Raw genomic sequence first — 21,005 nt, 5'->3', positions numbered from 1 at the left:
TAGAGAGCATGGAGGACAAAAAATAAAGATTCACTATACAATAGGTCTTTACTTTAAAAATTCTAAAAGACTATACGTGATTTTGACTCAAAGTGGAAAATAGAATTCATATTGTCTTCCGGTGATTCTGTTGTCTTTCTTTGCGTTACTATTTCCAGATCAACACATTTCCGGAGAACTTCCTTGTTAGAGACTTGGAGGTTACCTGTTGTAGTTTTTCAGCCTTGATATTATTATAATGTCCATTCGATCAGTTTGATTTCCTGGTGAAATGAATTTATCTTACCCTCTATACATTTCTAGGAATATGATTGGTTAAAAGCGTCCGTATGGCGACCATGTATATTCCATATTAGGTAAGTAGGGAGGCGGGGATCATTTCAATACACCGTTAGTAGTGGAGTTATGACTTTTGCACTATTTGATCATTTAAATATATTGAAAGTTCTGTTTAACATTGTGATATCAAGGTTGCTGATATTAAATTGTTTTTGTTGACATTAAGCTTTTTGTGCAAACCAATGGGAGTAGGTTCTTAAAATTGAATACTTGAACACCAGAACACTTTAATATAAAAATAAAAAGATATGATATGATTGCAAATGAGACAACTTTAGTCTAATTTTAACAACTAAAGATAGTCGGTAACATAAATTCGTTACATAGTGTGTTAGTGACCTAATACGATAAATACGGGGTCAGTGAATTCCATATTGTCACCAAAACACTATGTAACTAATAATATTCTGTGACCAATATCTAAATCCCTCAACAAGACATACAATAATTGTGACGATAATTTATTGCCTGATCATGCGCATATTTTTTTAGTTTAGGTGTATGATCTCGGTCATAAATATTTTATACTGAAAAGATATATCAGAACATTTTTACATAGTATTAGAAAATCATACGAGTCTTTTATTTCGAATGCAATATATATATATGAATATATATTATAAATCGTACGTACCGCTATTGTGTGTGGTGTGATGCTGTTACAGCTGTGCGGGAACAACTTCACATGTTTTACAATGAAAAATACAATTGCTATAATTAATTAAAAAAAAAATGAACTTATTTGTTATAAATGAAAATTTACGAACCCACGCTATGAAGTGTTTTGAAAACAAAACCTGCAGAACATATATGAAACATGAACCATTCAACTGAAAACATGACAGGTAGTATTCATTTGTTAATGCCAGTCAGCAGGACTTAAAAACATCAGTTGTTCGAACTGTTAGTCAAATGCGCTTTGTTAAAATATACTTTTTTTTACATTTTTGCTCTTTTGAAAAATGTTTTCTTTAGACCCCTGTTCCAAGCATTTTGTGTGGAATGCACACGTAACAACTTGCGCTTTATATCCAACGCAATCATAGGTTTGAACATTGTTTTTTTTTAATTTAGACGTCTGAATTGTAAATCAGGTTCAAACGTATATATATATATATATTCGTCTAAATAACAGCCCAACAATGTTAGATCTGTAATTTTGCGTTAATAATCTTTTTTCCTTGCCGAGATTCGAACTCATGCTAATGAGATATCGTGGCACTAAATCGCCTTACTCTGAGTCCGACGTGTTGGACCACTGGACCACATAGGATCTTCCATTATAAAGCTTTCGGTGCCCGATGTAACCTTTTCCCGTCAGTTTTAATCTAACGTCGCAACACAGTACATGATATAGAAGGTATGAAGATGTAATTGTAACAGACCAGCTGAATTATCTCTTGTAAAGAATCCTTCAAATTAATGTAAGATACACTCACAGAAATAATTATATCATATGTAAACGGCTGAACGTGTGACGACTCTACAGCAAATGTTATCCATCGGATCACCAGTGATTGTGATACAAGGCTTAAAACACATTTCTATTTGTATAATGCGTCTAAATAACATCCCAACAGTGTAAGATCTGTAAATTTATGTTAGAAAATTCTTTCTTTTCCCTTGCCGGGATTCGAACCCCTACTGCTGAAATATCGTGGCCCTAAATCGCATTACACTATGCGCGAAGCATACAACTCGACCACCTAGGCTCTACAATAGAAATGCTTTCATTGGCCTTGTCATTTTAAATCTTGCGTCTTAACACATAACATGACATATACGGCATGAAAATTGAATTGTTACAGATCAGCTGAAGTATCTGTTGTAAAGGATCACACAAATTAATGTAATATGCAGTCATATATACATAAATGAAAAAGTATATTTTGACAAAACGCATTTGACTAACAGGTCGAACAACTGATGTTCTTAAACCCTGCTGACTGCCATTGGCGATTGCCAAATGAATTGATCACAAGATGTAAAAAAATGGATCTTAATTTTGATTTTTATACTAAACAGAAAAACAATAAACTTGCAGCGAAGATGTTATACCACAAACATGAGGTGCAAAAACAATATTTGTACACCAGATCCCGATTTCGACAATAAATGTCTCTTCAGTGATGTTAGGGATCGAAACGGTATTTGGAAGGCCACATAATTTATCTCAATTTAGGATAGACTCTTGAATTTAAAGAGTCAAAGTAGGATGAACGGATCGTATAAACTGGATGGAAAATTAAATATGATACAAGCCCAAACGAAAAAATATAAACTAGTCTAAATTGAAAACTACGTTCAAACCTATGATTGCGTTGGATAAAAACACAAATTTCGTTGTAGAATGGTCTAAATATAGCATAAACAACATTTTCCAAAAGACCAAAGACCAATATATATATTTTACTCGTCTAAACATCAACCCAACAATGTTAGACCTGTAAATTTGCTTTCGCAAATGTTTTGTTCTTTCCTCGCCGGGAGTCGAACCCATACTACTGAGATATCGTGACACCAAATCGCCTGCACTGTATCCGGCGCCCTATACCACATGACCACCTGGGATTCAAAATGAAGCTTTCGGTGACCGTATGTTACCTTTCCTCGTCAGTTTTAATCTAGCGTCGTAATACAGTACATAATATATAAGGCATGAAGATGTAGCGTCGTAATACAGTACATAATATATAAGGCATGAAGATGTAGCGTCGTAATACAGTACATGATATAAGGCTTATATTATATATATAAATTGACTGAATGAACAGTCAACGATAAATATTACGGGGCGATGGATCATATAATTATGATACAGTAAACTACAAAATATAATATATAACAAGTCTAAAAGGGCACAACATCACCAAAAATAACAATAAAACGAACAATATGTTAGATATTTCAGATAACAGACATCCTCCATCAGTTAATCACAATGTAAAATGAATCATGTTAACCACCAATCTTATACCTTAATATTGTAATGTAAGCACCGAAGTATTGACAAAGGCCCATCGTATACCACAATATTGTAATGTAAGTACCGAGGTCTTGACAACCATCCATCCTATACCACAACATTGGGATGTAAGCACCATGATCTTGACAACCACCCATCTTATACCACAACATTGTGATGTAAGCACCGAGGTCTTGACAGCCACTTATCTAATAATACAATACTGTAGTGTAAGCACCCGGATCTTGACACCCTCCCATTTTCTACCACACAATTGAAATGTAAGCACCCGAATCTTGACCGCCACCTATCTTATACCACACCATTGTAATGTAGGTACCAGGATCTTGACAGCCACACATCCTATATCACAGCATTTTAATGTAAGCACCGAGGTCTTGACAACCACCCATCTTATACCACAACATTGTGATGTAAGCAACAGGATCTTGACAGTCACCCAAATAGGTAACATTTTGCCGTAACTTTTGTTTAAAATCATGAACATGCCAATTGTGTAGCATTTTGATTTTATGTGAATATTGAATTAAATCATTTTTTTCAGAGTAAAACTTTTCAAGGATACAAGGCTTTTAATTGGTTAGCCACACGCGCTTTATATCTTAATAATCATCACAAGTGGATCTCTGGTTGACCCTTGTAAAAAGGCAGAATATATACGAATTTAAGGAATATTGCTGAGTATTTTAAATATATGGTAGTAAACAGTTTTGTGATGAAGCAAGGCAGGCCACAAACATTCCATGCAGTAAGCATTGTATTAATATTAACACAGTAAATATATGGGATACTATTGAGTTTAAAATTGTATTTGTTTTTAAATAGTGAAACCCTGCATCTTTAGATTTCTAAACCCCATAAAAATTTTTATCGTGCAATAATCTGAATGAACAGAAAACAATAAATAAAAAAAAAATACGCACCTTCATCAGCTTTTTTTTCCTTTTTGAAGAAATGATTATTTTGTGACCAAACACGTCATTAAAAGAGAACTTTTAAAATAAAAATGATAAAACTTGAACCATCAACAAAGAGAGTTTACAACAAAAACTTATTGATGCGTGTGCCTTACGTCTGAAAACATTACTAGTCAGTTTTGTGACATTGTTTTCTTTCACGGGACATGTCTCGTCTTTATTATCGAAATTCATGTCAAAAACGCTGCCAAGTATTTATTCTTTCCATTCAAACCAAAATTATAGTCACTCTCGACAAAATTTGTTAAATCTCATTTCAGAATTTATCAAGTATGCTGATATGTAACAATTGTTAAGAAAATCTGACATGTGTTGGTGTATAACCCTGAATAAGATTAAATGTGATTAGTACGTAAGCGAAGATGAGACGATTTTGTTGGTTTGGGGGCTTTATTCTGACTGTTTTGTTAATTGCTGGATATATACTTTATGAAGGTAATTACCTATTTGTATCAAAACAACATATAATCATATATAGAGCTGCCCAATTAAAAATACATAAAACATATTTAAAGTTCAGGTTGACGTGTTGTTAATTTTTAATGAAAATGATCCAGTTTAAAAATGTGAACCCTTATCTAGCTAGCTTCAACTTGAAATTAAAGCGTTTAAAAATATATCTGTTTAAAAAAAACAAAGCAAATGTGTCACCTTCGACTAGGGTATAATTAACTTTCACAGTTTCATGACTGAATGTGATTTGATATGATGTATTTAGCAAATTATTGCTCAGCCGCGTCTTGTAATTTGTGCAACAAGAACATATGAACAGATTACAAGTTACAAATCAGGATAGTTTTGGTTACAAAATATTTAAGGAATTCATTTAGCACTGGTGTTAAACTAATCATCGTAGTTGCAGTTACGATGATCCAAACACAGCGGAGCCAAAAACAAGTAACATCGTCCTCTTATAATTTCTCTGTGTTCACGTTTTGCTTTAAGAATTATTCAGCCGCTATTTTCATGTAACTGAAGGGGCATAACTGAAGAACGATGAAATTGATGTCACCAAGTTTCGAACTTGATCTGAATAATGTAGTTATAAGCAATTTGTATAAGTTTTATAATATTTGGTTGAGGCAAACTAAAGTTAGAGAACGGAAACAAACATTTGGACGTTCTAACAGACGGACGTACTGAGACAGACAATTGAAAAACTTAATGCCACACCCGCTGCGGCGGGGGATAACAAAAATATTGTTTGAAGATAACAAACGCATAACAACTGACTAAGCGGTATGGGCTTTGCTCATTGTTGAAGGCCGTACGGTGACAAAAAGTTGTTAATGTTTGTGTCATTTGGTCTCTTGTGGAGAGTTGTCTCATTGGCAATCCTACCACATCTTTAATATATATATATAACCTTGTAATTAAAGTTAAAATTATAGTTCTAAAGATAATAAGATACCGTGACCTTCATCATATCTGTACTTGAAAAGTTAAATGAACGTAATTTCCATTTATAATGTGTGAACACTGAAAATGTTTGGCTCTTTTTGTCATCATGATTAACATTTAAAATCAATTATAACTTGTAAAATATAAGGATATATCTACATAGCAAACGAAACTAGTAAATTATTCATTTATTATACTAGTCATACTATCAAACACGATTATATAAAGTCGCCTACCCCATCATCATATAAAGGAAGTTACGATTATCACTGTAATTCACTATTATCATGTCCAAGTTACGACTATCTAATAATCAAGTTACGATCATAATATACAAAAACATCTGGGAGTTTCGATTACAAGTCCACATAAGATACTTATAACACAAACACACAACAATACCGTGAATATTAACCTAGCGGCTGAGTAATTCTTCAATACAAGGTTTGTACATAGAGAAATTAGAAGAAGACGATTTTACTTTTTGTTTGGCTCCGCCATGTTGGGATCGTCGTACAACTGCAATTACGATGATCAGGTTAACACCAGTGATTTAGGTAACATTGAAAATTTGAGTGTGTCAAATAATTTTATAGGTTATATTACTAGAACTCCTGACTAGGCTACTAAATTAATGGACTTATGATATTAGTAAGAAAATTACATTTTGCAATTTTTGATTTACATCATAGTGATAAAATGAAATAGAAAATATCTTTCACTTTATGTTAGGTTGTCCTTCTTTAACGGCTGTCAAAAAAAACAAAGTACTGACATACAAGCATGTTTCGATAGTTTAAAAATGGATATCTGTTTTTCAGAGTTGCCGCCATTTGCACCAATACAGGTCAAGATAGGTGATCCGGTTTCCTTGTATTCTCCAGACTTAGGTAATAGTTTAGATAAGATTGTGAAAAAAAAATTTGCAGACGTTATAAATGAACGTTTCGTTCTACTTGATATAGTTTTCTAATGTATAATATCTTGAACTGCGAACATTTTTAATTTCAAGGTTGACATGTTTAATCCTTTATGGATTTCAAATTATATATATATGCATATTGGTCATTGTAAAAAAAACATGCAAATATATGTTATTTGGTCTACTAATTCTCAGACATAAACATATATAAAAAATAACACATGTATATGTTATATATGATTTTTTTGTGATATTCTATATACAGTTTACAGTATCGCATGTTATAAAAACATCCGTAATATTTTCTGAAACCCTTGGATATAGTTAGAATCAACTGTCATTTTTTTTTTCTATAATACCTTTCATACCTAAACTTGGACTATTATAAATATCATTTGTTATTTATAGATTATCGTTGAGATGACCAATGATAATCTGTTTATCGATATTTTACCTATGCCGACGTTGTCAATTCCATGTCAATTCTATTAGGAAAGCCACATGCTTTCTTATTTTCTAACGATAATTTTCATATTACTCGACTCCGCTGAGAAGGAAAATTAACAGACAGTAAGATCAAAGGAAATATTTGTAAAATAGCGATAATAGGATTTATTGGAAAATAATCGCTGGAAACTAAGGAGGCAAGTGACGTTGCTTATGAAATTGACACGAAATTGACAACTTCGTCATAGGTTAAATAACGATAAACAGATTATTATTGGTCATCTAAATTCGATTGCATTTCTCGCTTTCGCCGTACCGGCTCAAGCGGGAAAACCAATCTCGCTGAGATGATCATCGATGATCTATAATTATAACTATTTATTGCATTTTGATACAAACAAACATTTGTTAATGATATCGCAGGTGTATGTTGGTTTTTATGATAAACATTTTCCACAAAATGAAGAGTATTATTGTTTAAGTAACTGGTGTAACCAAAAGGCATATTGGTTGGGTAAGAGTATATATTTCTCAAGATTTCATCATTTACAACAGTTTCTCCCGTAACAATGTTACCAGTTAGCATGTTATGCAAACAATCTGTGTTGAAAATTATCAAAAGAATCTTAAAAATCGGTAAATTTAAAGCTTTATCGTAAATTGAAATAGTGTCAATGATGTACTCTTATAAAAACTTTGATTGAAGAGGAGATATTGATTGTAGAAACATGCACCAAGGACAACATATGGAATAGGGGAATGAATCACTTTTTTGCAACTAAATATAAAAATATACTTGTAGATCTTTGGTGTTACTGTCGATGATGAGACCACGTTAAAAAGTAACACCATTGTTCAGGTTTAAACCAGGTTTAATCCACCATTTTCTACATTTGAAAATGCCTGTACCAAGTCAGGAATATGACAGTTCTTGTCCATTCGTTTTTGATGCGTTTTGTTATTTGATTTTGCCATGTGATTATGGACTTTCCATATTGATTTTCCTCTATAGCTAAGTTCAGTATTTTTGTGATTTTACTTTTTCAGTATAGTAACACCACTGAATATATTATGGCAATCAACATTTTTAGTTTTTCTTACATGTTTAATAAGCGAAACATCATATCATTTGTGGTATATAATTATTATTTAATGTTTTAACAATTTAAATGTATAGCCTATACAGAGTTTTCACAAACTGGTGAATGCTGGTAACACCAATGACACTATCTAGTACATTAACACTATTGACATTTTTAGTTATTGATGTTATGTTATAAAAGTTGGGACTGTTTAGCCTAAGAATTATTTTTCATTCTTTTTTTTTTTGGCTAAGGGTTCATTGTTTGGTTTTCAATACTAAATAAAAGTAACATTTGAGATTGTTTGTCAATAGTGATACTTTTGTGTCATTGGAGTTACTGAAGGGTCAATGCTGTTACTATTTACAAATGCGACGATTTTTTATTTTTCACAAACAAATGAAAGTTTTGTTAGGTCGTCTTCGAAGGATTAGACATTATCGAATCATTCAGTCCTGCACATTGTTCATATATTAAGTTTTAGTGTATTTTCTAATATTAACAACGACCATAATTAGGATGGCCAAGTTTGAACAACAATTTATTCTGTAATTTAAAATAGAACGCATACCTATAAAAATAATGACAATAAGTAGTAATTTAAACCTTAACAACAACTTAGAACAGTTGTTTGGTATATAACATTTTTTCTTAATAACTTAATGCATGTTTTATATTGGTTACACTATTGACATGATTCTATCAAAGCAAAGAATGACATAAAGTTATTGAAAGGAACTCTTTATTTTTCCCATTGTATATTTCTGAATATAGTTGCTACCATGTTCATGATATTATTGAATAGGAGGACTTATTTAAGGATGCATTCTTCTGACGTTTCAGTCTCGTAAAAATCTCGTTCTGGAATTATTTCAAAAAATTATTTTGTTCTTAAAACTGAGAAAAATCACAAATTTACAAAATTGACAGCATGGTAAATTTAGCACAAAAAAGCATCAAAATAGGATAAACTTTCATCTTCATTTTTATTGAAAGTTTTTAAAGTTTAAATAAGGAACTGTGATTTTTTTCACGATAATAGCTCAAAAATAGGAACAAGTTGATGAAAAATGGGAAAATCACCAATTGGATATTGTCAAGGGGTGTAGCAAAATAAAAAGTGCACCACCATATGATTTTTTTCTTCAACAATTATTTCTTTACTGTCATATAAACCTTAAAATCAGGTTAAGGAAAAAAGTTTAATTCTAGAAGTGTTTGTCTTCTCAGAGGTGTATATCTTTAAGACTCATTTTAATTTGTAAAACAATGAATAATTTGCCAAATTTTCCCTAACCGAAATATGCATTTTTTTTCTGTAATGTACTTTTTCGAGATAACCAAGGTTTTATGATATTTTAGCGTTGATGTATTTATTAGAGTTCTAAATATTTGAAAGTTTCTTGTACCATATTTATTACAATCATAAAATGTTGTTTGTAAATACTTTGATTTGCTTTTTTATGACGCATGTGGTTACCCCCGTTGTAAAGGGGAAGTTTCCTGATGAAGTGTATTTGTTTAGCGAAATATTGCGTATTTCTATTTAATATCTAATAGAACCTTTTAGAAATTAATTAGCGTGTTAAAGTTATATTCTTAGACATTTATATAATTTTAATTCAGTAATGTATCAGTTTATTTTCACAAACGGATCCGCGCCTAAATATTTTGGATGTTGATAGTTGCTATTTTTAGACATTATAAATATAAACATACAAAAAATAATGGGCAACGCATCACTGGGGATTATAAAATTAAAATGATAATGGGAATGATCGACAAAATTAAAACATAAATGTGTATTAAAGTGATGATCAAAAGCTTGGTAACATAATGTGCATACACAATAATACACCAAAGATTGTGTCGAGTTCTACACAGTGTAGTCATTTGTACAGCAATGTCATAAACAGAGATTATCGTGCGCAATGTCTGACAATCCTAACAGCGCACAAACAAAGTTTAGAATGGCTTCAAACAAAAACATTGGCGAATTGATATTTATTCCAAACAACAGCAACATACTTTACGATAATCCTGTCTATGCAAAAAGCATGTAGTCTACCGTCGTAGTATTAAAAATAAATAATCGTTCCACTAATTTTAAACTTTTTTGGTACACTGATATCTTTTAAGTAGTAGAAAAGAGAGGTTAAAGACACCAGTGAGACATTCAAACTCACACGCCGAAAAAGACAGACAACACAATGAATAAAAAAAAAATCCCAAAAAATCCCAAACAATAATACACAAAGAACAACAACAAAGTAAACTGAAGAATGTACAACACGAACCCAACCAAAAATTAGGTTGGTCTCAAGTGGTATGGAGGGGTAAGCATATCCTGCTCCTTATGAGGGAACGATCGTGTTGCTCATGTTAATATTAAGCGGGTAAAAGTTAAACTTGGTAGGTCACATTCGGAAAAATCAGAACAAAAATATGTCCGCTATCTTCCGAGACAGATATTTCATTACGGTGAACCAAATTAAGATGCGTCCCAAAAACTTACGGAAAAAAATAAAATAATATAAAAGGCAAACAGCGAAGAAATACAAAACGGAAAGTCCCTAATCGAATGGCAAAAAAAACCCCCCAAAAAACTCAAACTCATCGAACGAATTATTAACAGCTGCAATATTCCGACAATGTACTGGAATTCAAAATGGTGGTTTAAAATTGGTTTTATAGCTAGCATAACCTGTACCTTGTATGACAGTCTCATAAAACTCCATTATATTGACAACACTGAGTTAACAAATCAAACTGACATTATAGGTACAAATGTCAAAATCAGGAAAACAACAGTGAACATTGTGTAATAACCGTAATTTCTATAAAAACATGCAAATATGTCAACCAAGAAAATCAAAAAGGCTGATAGACATACAAAAACATAAGACAAGATTACAAACAATTATCATAGCACAATAACACCATGATTGTATTTCTTTTCGTTTTGAGATTTATTACTATTTCTACTGCGCAATACTGAGTTATTCGGTTTTCGGACTTTATATACTGTTTTACGCGCCCTTTTCATTTCATCGAGATTTCACACACTAAAACTTGTTCGACAACTTTACGTACAACATGAGTGACGGCGAGGACCAACGTGATGCTACATGTACTAACCGAGATAATGAACCGCCAAATCAAAGAGACCCAGGTAATCATGTAGAATTTTTTCCTGAAGACGCCCTTTCTTTGTTTTCCCGTCAACTGGATACTGCCAACCGTCCGAACCCTTATTACAGGAATTCCGTTGAAGAAAAGGCTAGTTCTGATCTTTTTCTTCTCCCTAGCGCAGCATATACAGAAGACTCGTCTAGAGGAGTAGGAGCACGGCTGGTGGAAAAAGGGTTTACTTATCACGCGAGTACTTTGATGGAATGAAAGGAGCAACCCTATGTTACTACTGCAACAAGAAAGGTCGTTGGGTCTATCAGTGTCTCAGACAAGTAGGCAGATATCCCCAAAAGAAGCAGCAGCAGTGAAACAGTTACGTACCAGTTTGATAATTTACAGGAGTAAGATTATGATTATGAAAATTCACTCATAAAATAAAACCCCATTTTATGTTGGTAGCCTTTACGAAAATTTTCATTTTAGAAAGATATTTAAAAAGCAAACAATTTTGTTCTCAATGTAATTTCTAGCGGTTATTTAATACCTTTTTATGAACAATATTTCTGCTTTTCAGCATGCATTATTCGTGGAGCATGCTATTAATAAGCTTTTAGAAACTGGGGTAGCTATTGAATGCCAAGATCACTTTCCTTTTTGTTATAGATCATCGCACATATTGGATTTTTTTGTGGAAATTTCAGAACACAACTAAATACTTTAAAAATGTCAGCTCTCCCATTTGTAATATACATCAGCACGTGTTTTCAAAAGTTTTACGTCATTTTGTCAAGCATTGCCGTTCGCAGGGCCTTAAAAATTATATTATACATTGACGAAGTCGGGGAGTAGAGACTAATGCACAATCTTGTAAAATGTTATCTGATATCTTGCAGCTAGATTTTAATTCGCAGTTTTTTTAGTTTTTTTTTGTTACAGAAGAGAAAGGCGTTTGGAAGCATACTCAAAAATTAACTTGGCTTGGTTATGGATGAGATATGAATAATTCAATTCTGGATCTTCCTTTAGATAAAACTATTCGTTTTTAAAAAGACATCGATACATTTGTATACGCTGTCAGCAAGACAGTTAAGTAGTTACCGGGAAATTTTTTTCTTCCATGCCTAGTTTAGGTAATATTTGTAGAATCATGAGTAGAAATTTGGTGAAGTTGGTTGCTAAGTCTGGTTTTCGGAACAGAAGAATATTTTTAACATTAAAAGCACAGCAGAAAATGAATTTTTGGTTGAATAATTGTCATATCTTTTCTAACAAACCTATCTATCTGGCAGAATAGTGTATACATGCGCTAGCAGTCACGCATGTGTTGGTTTTATAGTAGAGACAGTTCATCAAGTAGTCCACAAGATGTGGATTAATACAGAAGCATCTTAAAGTTTGACTTATAGAGAATTAAAGGCAGTTTTTATTACTTTGTCTTTAGTTCCATATTTCAGCAAACAGTTTACACCGATTATTTTTATTTTTTGTTTAAAATTCAGTATTTATCCAGAAAAAGAATGGATACCTAGAAATTAGAACGAACTTGCTGATCTTTACAGTAATTTTTTTGACTTTGATGATTGGTTTGTATCCTATTTGTATTTTAATCATTTTGTTAAAGTGTGGGGTCCATACACGTGTGACCTATTTGCAGACAAAATTTAACTGTTGAATTGCGCCATCTTTAAGATTAATTAGATCAATTTCACATATATCGACATGTAAAGGTCAAGGCACTTTACTCGTACTGAAATGGACGTCGTCATCGGTTTGGTCTTTATTGCGGTTATTAAATGATCATAGGTTTAAATACTTCGTGAAATATTTGATCGAGTACGTCAAACCCAGCAGGTTATTTCTAAAAGGCTCTGATATTAACAGAATTTCGTTGCTGAGAAATTATTATTCAATATTCTCATTCTGAGGTTAGATTTCAGAAGCGGGGGCATGCAATTATATATTATTTTCCCGTGATGGGAGTTTATTTAGACAATATAAGTACCCGTGATGGGTATTGCGACTTTTAACCAGTTATAGGTGTTTATAATCGAACAGATTATTTCCCGTGATGGGATTTTGTTTACGTTCATGTGCTGGGATTTTGTCTATTTCCCCGTGATTGGACTCTCTCTATAACTTGTGATGGGATTTTGTTTTCGTTCTTGTGTTGTGATTTTGTTTATTTTCCCGTGATGGGACTCTATTTATCTTATGTGAAGGGATTTTTTTTCCTGTGATCGGATTTCTATTTATCTCCTGCGACAGGATTTGTCAACTGATCTCAACTACGTGACGGAGACCCTTTCAAGAATTGATTAAGTCTGACAATAAGCGCAATATAAGTAATTTATGTTCACGTCTGAAATTTTACAAAAAGTTTTTTACAGTGACTTGACTGTTAGTGTTGCTCTCCAGCTATTGCAACTTATTAAAAATTCTGACCAAATTGCAATTTGTTTTTTAAAACCAAACTGTTCAACTGGTCAGAAATTTAAACAAACTGCTGTAGAAAAATCACAGTCAAGTTGTTAAAGTGCAAGGTGATACAATTAAACATCCTTACAATCCTATAAGACTTTAACTCCACTTAACTGTTGATGTGAAAATTCAGTCTATCAGTTTGTATAGATATATTATAGTAATTACCATGCAAAAGGTGCAATGTTATTTTGAATTGCTATGAAAATGTCCAAACTAAGTTTTCATACAAATTTTCTTTAGACAAGTCTTCTATATTCACAAGAATCAGACATTATGTGAATTAAAACATTTAATATTCAGTAAAATATGTGTGAAATTACAATATGTTTGTTGGAGATTTCCATGGGGAGATACTTATTTTTTCTTTAATGAAGTCTTTATTCGAAATAGTAAGGTTTTAGGTTATCTCCCCATGAAAACTTATCAATAACATATTGTTATTCCACACTTATTCTACTGAATATATGATGTTTTTATTCAAATGATGTCTGATTCTTACGAATATAGTAGAATTTTCAAAAGAAAATGAAAGCTTAGTTTGGACATTTTTATAGCAATTCAAAATTACATTTCATCTTTTGCATGGTAATGCATATAATATATCTATACAAACTGTTAAACTAATTTTGTCACAACAACATTAAAGTGGATTTAAAGTCTTATATTATAGTAAGAATATTTTATTTTATCACCTTGCACTTTCACATTTTGACTAAACAGTTTGTTCAAAGTTCTGACCAGTTGAACAGTTTGGTTTTATAAAACGAATTGCAATTTGGTCAAAATTTTGAATGAGTTGCAATAGTCAGATAGCAACACTAACAGTCAAGTCACTGTAATAATAAAGAAAATTTGAATAATATTAAGAATTTTAGAATGTGTTGTTTGAAAAAAAGAATTTCGTTGCTAAGAAATTATTATTTAACATTATCGTCCTGAGGTTAGATTTCAGAAGCTGAGGGCAATTATATATTAATTTTCAGGTGATGGGAGTTTATTTAGACATTGCAATTACCCGTGATGCGTATTTGCGACTTTCAACCTGTTATATGACTTGTGTTTATAATCGAAAAGATTATTTCCCTAGATGGGACTTTGCTGACGCTAATGTGCTGGGATTTAGTTTATTTTCTCGTGATATAACTCTATTTGTCTGCTGTGATGGGATTTTGTTTCCGTTCCCGTGATGGGATTTTGTTTTTTTCCCCTTGACGGGATTTCTATCTCCTGTGATAGGATTTTTCAACTGATCTCAACTACGTGAATGAGATCCTTGCAAGCATTGATTAAGTCTGATAACAAGTGCAATATAAGTCTTTTTTTTACGTCTAAAATTTTACAAAACGTTTTCGATGATTATGAAGTTTTGAATATCATTAATAATTTCAGAATATGTTGTTTGATGCTGTTGGGTTTTCATGCGTTTCAGCGAGCTTGCATATATTAAAGCATCCAATTTATCTTTTTCACAAATCTCATCTAGATATTATATTAGAAAGTAGTAAAACTGATGTGTATAAACAGGGCAACACTATTTTTATTGCTAGAAATAACTCGAACTTGTGTCCAGACAACATTAGAGAAATATTTTAAATTATTAAAATATTTAATTTATCTTTGATTTCCAGTGAATATGTATTTAGAGCAATTACGAGGTAAAACAGTTATACATGTACGTTATGCAAAATTAACAAACCTATATCATATATTAGAAAAAGAGAGCTATTTTAAGATTCTTTGTGTCAAGCAGGTTTTGATAAAAGTAAATTTGGTCTTCATAGTTTGAGGAGCGGAGGCGCGACTCCGGCAGCTAATAATAGAATACAAGAAAGATTTGTAAAAGCACACAGTCGATATAAGTCTGATCTATTAAAAGACAGTTTCATAAAAGAAAATTTATATAACAGGTTATCTGTTACCAATAATTCGAAGTTGTAAATTACTATTTTCATACGGTATCTTATTTATACCAGTCTACTAGCGTATTTACCTGACGGTATCAGGATATAGGTATTTAGTCGGATCTTAACAGTCATGTATTTGTGAAATGTTTATAACCGGTATTGATAAAGATAAAAAAACTATGTCGAAATGTTCATGACTTAATTAAATCTGTATTTGGGTGAATGCACAGTTAATTACTACATTTAGGTGCCATTTGTATGCAAGAGTGACATTCCTTTGTATTATGCTTAGATTCGAAAAAGTCAATGAGGAATTGTCTCCCTTTAACAGGTTCATTATTTTATGATTAAGTATATGTTTCTGATTTAATTTTGAATAATTACAAAATAATTTCAGTTTTTGTTATTGGTGTATCAAAGACATTAATGTACGAATATAATTTCATGAATTTGTAACGTTTAAAATAATTACATACCAATATAAAAAGCCGTTAATGAAAGTCGAACAATTTATTCCCCCTTCATGGGAGATTGAATGCGAAATTAACCAGAGTTATCTCTTACTAACATGATTAATCACAGAGAGTGACTAGCAAGCAATTTTTAATTGTAGCTTATTTAACGTTAAAACAATTTTCCACGATAAACGAATGTTACTTTATACAAATATAAGGACTTTGTTAGATAAATCTACAAATTTTATTAGATATTATGAACTTTTATTACAATAGATAAACATGATAAGTCTACACATATTTCCTTTGTTTTGTCGAACTGTTTGGTGTGTATGTCCTGCCATATTAGTCTTTGTTGTTTCTTTATATAGAATAAGAAATAAATTTATGTTCGGACGAGCAAAGCGAGGTAGAACATAATTGTATTTCTTTTCGTTTTAAGATTTATCACTATTTCTGCTGCGCAATACTGAGTTATTCGGTTTTCGCACTTTGTATACTGTTTTACGCGCCCTTTTCATTTCATCGATATTTCTCACACCAAAACTTATTCGACAACTTTATTACATTTAGATTGTAATATTATGCTTTGTATAAATCCTAATTCTTTGTATTTTCTTTTTGTAGATATTAGTATGAACAGTTGAGATGATTATATAGATAATATAATGACGCATGATGTATAGACTTTAACTATTCAATCGCATGGTATACATGTATTTCGAAAAACATGTTATATTAAAACTGTTTGGTGTGTATCTCCTGCCATATTAGTCTTTGTTGTTTCTTTTGATAGAATAAGAAATGATTTATGTTCGGACGAGCAAAGCGAGGTAGAACATAACGGGCAGTATAATTACCGAGCCTAGTCAATTAGATATTACCAAAATAAAGTAATGATTTACAGAAACAAATAAAAGAATACTATAAAACATTCGGACGATTAACAACGTCATAACATAGACTATATTGTTCAAGACAATCATGTATTATTTGTGAAGGTGATTCGGCAAAGGAGTAGGTCCGGTAAGGACCGATTTTGGCCTCAAATTTCAAGTTCATCTGACGAAAGATTTTGACCACTTTTTAAACACTTAAGTGTCTATTTCATTTGAATCAATTAGTTTATGTGAAAGATTTTAACTGATTTAGTCATTAAAAACGATTCGATTCAAGCTTAAATATGAAAAATCTACCAAATATACCGAAAATTAAATGTCACTTTTCAGATGGTTTTTGTCAAAAATGAAAGTGGCCGCATCCGTGTTCATCCTCAACCTTTATATATGTTATGTATTATCATAAAATACAACTTACATTTCAATATTAAGGATGAACACGAATGCGGTCACTTTCGTTTTACACGAAAACCGTCTAAAATTTAACTAAAATGCTAGAATTGTGAAGATTTCAGTAATTTAGCATGACTTAATGGTGCTAGCACCCGATATATGTGCATTGTATTGTCAGAAACAGCCCATTTGTATGTAGCAGAAGCATTCTACTGTCCAATAAATAACTAAACGTTTACATTTTAACAATTTTGTAAAACTGCTATATTTTGGGGCCAAAAAGGGGTCTTACCGGACCTACTCCTTTATCAACTACGCCTTGGTATCTTCCGGTGAACATTTTCTAAAAAAGGGACGAGACTTTCTTTGACATACATGTACTCCCTGTCCATACATTTTCTGCTCAGACAATGGTGACGTTTTACAGTCTAAGAAGTAGCTGCAGACTCTTAAATACCGAATGGGTTTGGAAACGTATATAGCCACTATACAGGTGAAGTGTGTATACTGCTGCTACTAAGGTGGGGGACTTTGATACTTTTATAATGCTGTAATGGTGCTACATTTGTATGATATGGTTGCAATTGGGAAGCTGAAAAGATCTCTTATGTCATAAAGTTTGTTTTCAACTTGCCATCATTGTCCATTATTATATTTTTTAGGGGCACAGAGATCCAAGTCAACGATTAATAAAATATTGTTGGTTTCGTACATGCGAAGCGGGTCTACATTTACGTCAGAAATAATTCGACAAAGTGGACACTCCTTTCTTGTTTTCGAACCATTCTGGGGTATTTGTCGGGAAGAATTTGCAAAACGGAGATCTTCCTGGAAAGCTGTGTGCAGGTACGTAATCCGATTCTTCATATCACAATTGATCTCAATGAAGGCACATGCTACTCCAATTAAAGAACTATAAATATAGATTTAAGTAATTTCTCCACTTTTATTATGAAATATTTATTCAGCTACTCAATCATTAGTATATGCTTCTTGAAATTTCTTCTTTATTTGTTCATGGAATAGGATAGAAATACATTGTTTAAAGATATCGTATTAATCCCACTCACAAATTCTAATTTAAGTTACTAAAATTTTCCAGTAATTAAATTGTATTGACTTCTTATATTTCCACATGCATTTCTTTATGCAACTATTTGTTCATGATTTTTTTTTATGAAACTACAGAAGGTTTTGTGTTTATCATTATGTTGATAGTTTTAATTTAATTGGTTGTATTATTCTTATAAATGTATAATACTTTATTTTTTGTTATTTATTTGAAGAGATGAGGAAACTGAGGTCCAAAGTATCCAGAAAGTATCAGACGTACTTCACAACATATTCAGTTGTAACTTTAATGATCTTCCAGTGGAAGTGTTAGTGTCGTTGAAGTTTTTTCCACAAGGTACTGGACACGCCATTCTTAATAAGTGCTACAATTTTCACTTTCTCAGTGAGTCAGATACGAGGGCTAGATGTGTAAACAAGTTGGAAGCAATGTGTAAAAATTCAATAAGTATTCTGATAAAAACTATCAGAATATCATTTGATATATTTCCTGAAGTTGTTTCAAAAATTCCCGACATCAAGATTATCCATTTAGTAAGGGACCCAAGAGCGATTCTACACTCTCGTAGAGAGCTGGGATATGTTGATTATCGAGAAATAAAACATTTGTCGTATCAATTATGTACCAAGATGGTCAAAAATATTAACAATTGCAATCATCAAATGCGAGGGAATGTATTTTCTTTGAAATTTGAATGTCTTTCTGCACATCCAATAAGTGTGACTGAATCATTATATACTTACCTAAACTTTCAATTTACAAACGAAACTCACAGTTGGCTGATAACTCATACTAAAGGGAATGCTATGTCATTCGGCATGAAATACAATGTAAATGTGGCAGATTCTCTGTTTGTCTCAATGAAATGGATGACTAAACTACCGAAAAATGTATTGAGTGCAATTGATCAAGAGTGTCAAGAAGTATACAAACACCTAAATATTCCTAATACTCCTTCTCTGAAGCAGCTATTACAATACAATAGAACATTCTTGCCAAATTTTTATAGTACCATGTGCAATGCATACTATAAGGAATAGAATACAAACTTTGTTTTCTCTGTTTGAATAAATGTCATAATCATGTTCAAATGGTAATGAATCTTGATAAAGAATCATTTGAAGAAGACAAACTTAGTTTTGATCTGTCCATGTGATTCAATTCTGTTTGGAGTGACCTACAAGTCATTCAACAAACGTAGAACTTCAATAATGATCACAACATATATAGAATTATAACAGCCAATGGATAATAACACAATATTATCTTGGTATAACTTGATAACATAAATCGAAAAAAATTGACACATGGCAACCAATGACATAAATGTTCCTAATTTGTCACAAACACATAAAGATTGTGGCGCAGTAGACATGTTTGCCAGCTCTGTACATTCTCTAAAAATAAGGATAGTGGTATCATCTATGTCTAGTGCATGATGTTTAATCAATATTGTCAACATCGCGATATTTACAATGTCAATTAGATAACATCGTTTATAATGTCTGAACTCTAACATCGTGACGTATACAAATTGGAAAGATATCGTGTTAACATCGTGTATATCGCTATATTCACAATGGAAACACGATATTGTGTCAGCATCGTTTACATTGTCTGAACTCTTATACATTGTTTACATCATTGACATCGTTCACATCGCGATGTCAACAATGGTAACACAATATCGTGTCAACATCGCTTTCATTGTCTAAATTCCTACATATGGTTTACATCGTTGACATCGTTAACATTGCGGTGCACACAATGTTATAAAGATATTATTATATCGTGTCAACATGATTTATATTGTCTAAATTATTACACATTGTGTAATTCGCTGACATTGTTAACATGTTAACAATGTTGTAAATATATCGTGTTTCAATAATTTACATTGCGATGTATGCAATTTTAATATGATATCGTTTTACATCGTTTACATTATCCGAATTCTTACATTCTGTTACCATCGTTAACATCGCGATGTATACAATGTTGTAAAGATATCGTGTCTACATTTTGATATTTACAATATTAACACGATAACGTTTCACCATCGAATATATTTTCTGAACCATTATATATTGTTTACATCGTTAACATCGTTAACAATGTGATGTATAAAATGTTGTAAAGATATCGCGTGTACATCGTTTACATCACCATATCAACCATGTTAACATTGTGTCAACGTCTTTCAAATTGTAACAACTGTTGTACACTGTTTACATCGTTTCCATTGTTATTGTTGTAAATATGTCTAAAAATATTTCTATTTTATGGATATGGGTATCTTTTATTTTTTCCTACAAACAAAACTTTTACAGCTAAATAGTACATGAACAGATTTAAATGTATAAATTACTAGTATATGTAATAACGAATTGCATTATTTTATATTTTATCTATGTAATATATGATTATATCGGATTATATGACCTTCGAAAGTCTGCGGTGTCACCTCAATGGTAAAGACTAAAAAACACTTAAAATGATGATAGATATTATCAAG

The 21,005-nt window shown here is 31.8% G+C and overlaps 1 long non-coding RNA gene across 1 annotated transcript; it reads left to right on the top strand.

Moving 5' to 3' along the window:
* Positions 1-4,473: 4,473 nt before the first annotated feature.
* On the top strand, positions 4,474-20,777 carry LOC143074480 (uncharacterized). Its single transcript, XR_012977909.1, has 4 exons — positions 4,474-4,737; positions 6,525-6,593; positions 18,081-18,264; positions 18,705-20,777. It is a non-coding gene; the product is annotated as an uncharacterized LOC143074480 (long non-coding RNA).
* The last annotated feature ends 228 nt before the right edge of the window (positions 20,778-21,005 follow it).

The sequence above is a fragment of the Mytilus galloprovincialis genome, chromosome 1, assembly GCF_965363235.1.
Source record: "Mytilus galloprovincialis chromosome 1, xbMytGall1.hap1.1, whole genome shotgun sequence".
In the NCBI taxonomy this organism is placed as follows: Eukaryota; Metazoa; Mollusca; class Bivalvia; order Mytilida; family Mytilidae; genus Mytilus; species Mytilus galloprovincialis.
Note: the sequence above shows the minus strand (reverse complement) of the source record. Positions and strands in the feature narration are given on the sequence as shown.